Genomic DNA, 4,417 nt, shown 5'->3' with positions numbered 1-4,417 from the left:
TTGCTGCACTGCACCCTGACTGGCTCATCTCTTCCCTGCAACCTTTCCATAAGGGGATGTCAAGTTGCCTACAAATAGGCTTTGGGTCTCTACTCTGCACTCCCCCTCATTCACAATGATAGGATTTTTCATTCTGATGATGCCTCATACCTGATCCCGTTGACACCTCCTGATCGCACAGGCTGGTGTGCTTCTTCCATGTGGACTTTGTTGCTTCTCAGCTAGATGATGGCCTGTTTATCTTCAAACCTTTAAGACCCCAGACACTATCTCTTTTGATAGCTGGTCACCGTCAGCTTTCTTCGCCACATTTGCTTATGCACCCATTTGTCTTCAGCGATCATGTTGGGAAGGTGAGCATCATGGAATTCTAGTTTAATAGAACAAAATGTTCTTGCATTGAAGAAGTACTTGAGTGGAGGCCCAATGAAATTGGACATTTTAAGCATGAGATATTATTTTAAAAATATTCTCCTGTGTGAAGAAAAAGTACATAAGTAAAAGGCTTGGCTTCTAGAGAATCTTTCAGTGCAACCACAAGGCCCTTCTGAGGCTCACCATTTTAGCCTTCAAGGCCTTAGCTCTCCTGACTTGGAGAGCTGTTGGTATTTTGACCGGCTTCCATTTCTGCACACACTGTTCTTTAATCAGTCTGAGGCATCCTTGTTGACCGAGGAAAGCACTTCCTCTCTCCCTGGCCGATAGCACCTGCTGGTCTGGCTGTCCAGAGCCCGAGAGAAGGGGTCTCTTTGAGCCTGCAAAGCACTGTTATTTCAGATGGATAAGAAGCTATAGAAAACGGCCAGAGACCCAGAGCCTTGTTAATCCATGCTGCTCTGGGAGAAACCCACCAGAGTCCAACTCAGAAGCAGTACCACGGAGCCTCACACTCACCTTGTGGCCTCTGCCACTCAGGGCCAGTGTGACACGGGCTAAAAGGAGCCTTGGTGGCTGAGTGGCTTATGAATAGGGTTTCTAATGGCAAGGTCAGCAGTTTGAAACTGCCAGCCATGCTGAGGGAGAAAGATGAGGCTTTCTACTCCTTTAAAGATTTGCAGTTTTGGAGTCTCAGAGGGGCAGTTTACCCCGTGCTGTAGGGTCACTCTGACTTGGCTTTGACAGGAGAGCAGTGAGGTTTGTTTGCTGTATGGTGATGTGCGGATACCAGAAACATGGCATTTTGCAATTTCCATGAGCAGAGTTCAACAATACAGTGCCAATGTCAAAGGGACAAGTGACCAAGGAGAAAGGAAAAGTGTACGGTTAATACTATTGTTGGTTAAATGCCGAGTGAGCCATAATCGATCCCACCCCCCAACCCCCTCGATTTCAAGGTCCTTCCTAGAACTTTCTTCAGGGTTAGAGGGTCCTGCTGTTTGCATGGAGTCGATTTGGATTCACACCGACCCTGTGGGTCAGAGCCGCGCTGCCCCATGGGGTTTTCCTAGAGTGAAGTCTTTACCGGTGCAGATGGTCAGGTCTTGTCCTCCCAGGGTTTGGCTGGTGGGTCCAAACCGTGGACTCCGTGATTGGCAGCCAAGTGCTTACCCAGTGGGCCACACCGTGCTTCCAGGGCCCCTCTTCAGAAGGGGGGGAGGGGGCGAGAAAGAGAGAGAGAGAGAGAGAGATCGATCTAGTTCTCATTGGCTGGATTTTGCTACCATGACAAACAGCCGTCAACCCTCAGACTTCTGGTTTGAACCCACAGAGGCTCGTTTCCTGCGCACAGTGGACGACTCTCTGTTTGGGGTTGTGAGATCGAGAGACGGGCAGTAGGGCCTTCATTTCAGCCCTTCCAAAGTTGTTTGGCTGCGAAGAGAATGAGGCTCTTACAGCTTCCGGTTGGAAATGACACCTGTCACGTCTGCTCCCATGTCGGAGCAGGTCACTTGGTCACACCCAGTCCCGAGAAGGCAAACGGGAAAGAGCCAGAACGATTTGGTGATCCAACTGAGAACCACACATGGGCACTCTCGCCCCCCACCCCCCCACACACACCTGTTCTTCCACGCGTGTAGACTGAACGGGAGGGAGGGTGACTTCAACTGTAGCCAGTCGGGAGGGCCAATTTTGATGTCTCACTGTAAGTAGTGACATGGGTATGTTTAAGCCAGTGAAGATACTAACATAGGCTCTGTCGCAGGTGGTGGGAAGACTAGGGCACATCTTGATATGCAGATGCGACACTAGCCCTCAAGAAACACCGAGTTTCAAAAAGAGCAAATAACAGAATGCTATGATCCCATTTATTAAACACGCACGAAATGTACATAGCCAGGTTTAGGTACAATCTTACAGATGAGGAGGCTTGAGAGAGTGGATGGAAAAGTAGAATCAAAAGATAATGGGATTTCCCCACTAATTGTGTGTGTGTGTGTGTGTGTGTGTGTGCGTATAAAGTGAACAAGAAAAGTCCTAGAAAGGAATTACCAAACATGGAACACTTGTGTGAGCAGACTAGGATGTGTGTGACATGGAGGGGGACTTTCACTGCTTTGCTTTTACCCAATTCTACATTGTTTGAATTAATTCTGTTGAACCTTTCTTCATGTATTGGGCAATGTAAAAAAAAAGTAAAGGGAAATACTGAAAATACAAATCGTTACTATCAATAACTGTATTTAGGAGGGAAACATTTACATGTTTCCATAGCGATCCCCTAGAGCATTTGCAATCAGAGATCTAGGGGTCTTGGTCGTGTAGTGGTGACGTGGTGGCTGCTAACCACAGGCCAGCTGCTTCTTGGAGAAAGAAGAGTCTGCTTTGCCCTTAGAGAGCCACAGCCTCAGAGACTCAAGGGCAGTTTGACTCTGCTTTGTAGGGTCGCTAGGAGGCAGAATGGGCTCAATAGCAGTGAGGTTTTTCAAGTTTTGAAGATAAAAAACAAACAAATGAAAGAACAACAGACAAGCAACCCCAAACCCTGTCCGTTGCCTGAGTCAATTCTGACTCAGAGTGACCCTATAGAACAGATCTGCTGCACAGGGTTGCCAAGGCTGTAAATCGTTGTGGAAGCAGGCTTTGCCTCATCTTTCTCCCAAGGACTGGCTAGTGGGCTTGAACCATCTACCTTTCCATTAGCAGCCTAACCCTTAACCCACAGTGCCACTAGGGCTCCTTGTAATAAATAACCCCCACCACAATAACACAAGTAAAGCACAGGCAAGTGCTAGCTTCCATATAAGGAGCCCTGGGGCTACTGTTCAAATCCACCAGTAGACTCAGGGGAGAACAACGAGGCTGTCTGCTCCAGGGAAGAAGGTTTCTGCACCGTCTCAGAAAACCTCGGCAGTGTCGCTGTGAGTTGGCATTGACTTAATGGCAGTGGGGTTGGCTTTTCTGAAACTTAACTGATGGTTGGCATTCTGACAGAGGTGGGTGGAGAAGTCACCTCCTCAAATCCAGTGATGGGGCATGTGAGGGATATAGGGTTAGGGCCAGGGGCCCTATATCAGCCCGAAGACCTCAGATAGTCTCTTAGCATGCAAAGGAAGAGTTTTAACCGGGGACTGTGAAGCTCCAGTTGCGTGGGGGGGGTGTCCACGAGTTAGGGGTCGCCCTGAGCCAGGAGCTGACTCAAGGACAGCTATCCACAACAGTGCCCGGAAGAGCACCCCTCCTTCCCAGAAGAAGGGAACTACACCCCCGCTGGAGAGTATAAGAGTGAAAATGCTTTCTCTCGAAAGAAGCAATGTTTATTGAGAGGAGGCTGCAAACACGGGCCAGTTTCAGCCCACTGATATGTCTGGTTTCATCCGCACAGTTGCTTAAATGTTTCTCAAATTACTTGCCAGCTCTTTTCAGAGAAAGTGTGGAGGCCCCTGCAGTTGGGGACTGGCCACTCCTTAACATGAGCCTGTCATGGCTCAGTTGCTCATTCCATCTTTCCTGACCTGATCCTCCTCACCGCACTGTCCACCTGTCCCGAGTAGACATTTGAGGTTGCCAGCCTTTGATGGATAGAATACCAATAGTAGTGAGGGCTCTAGGTTGCGGTACATTACTGGTGACATGGGCTTGTGTGGCTTGGCGGGTAAACCTCATCCCTCTTGCTCCCAGGGAGATATGCATTCTAAGTAACAAATAGCCAATACAATCCTGAGGTATACCAACTGTTCATAAACTGGGGACTCCTGTAGAGTAATGTTTTATAGTCTATCTAAACAAGTAATGGAGGTGGAGAGCAAATGTTTTGAGAATGATGAGGGCAATGAATGTACAAATGTGCTTTACACAATTGATGTATGCCTGGATTGTGATAAGAGTCGTATGAGCCCCTAATAAAATGGAAAAAAGGTAATGGAAAGCACATATCTATAGATGCAGTCAGATCTCAGAACTCAATCCACAGGCTGTTTGGGAACAAAGTGTCAAAATCTGTGGAGGGTGATGAGGCCCTCTCAGCCTGTCTGGGACG

Source organism: Echinops telfairi, unplaced genomic scaffold (assembly GCF_000313985.2).
Source record: "Echinops telfairi isolate 266 unplaced genomic scaffold, ASM31398v2 ScPeMD7_7475;HRSCAF=8513, whole genome shotgun sequence".
Classification (NCBI taxonomy): Eukaryota; Metazoa; Chordata; class Mammalia; order Afrosoricida; family Tenrecidae; genus Echinops; species Echinops telfairi.
Note: the sequence above shows the minus strand (reverse complement) of the source record.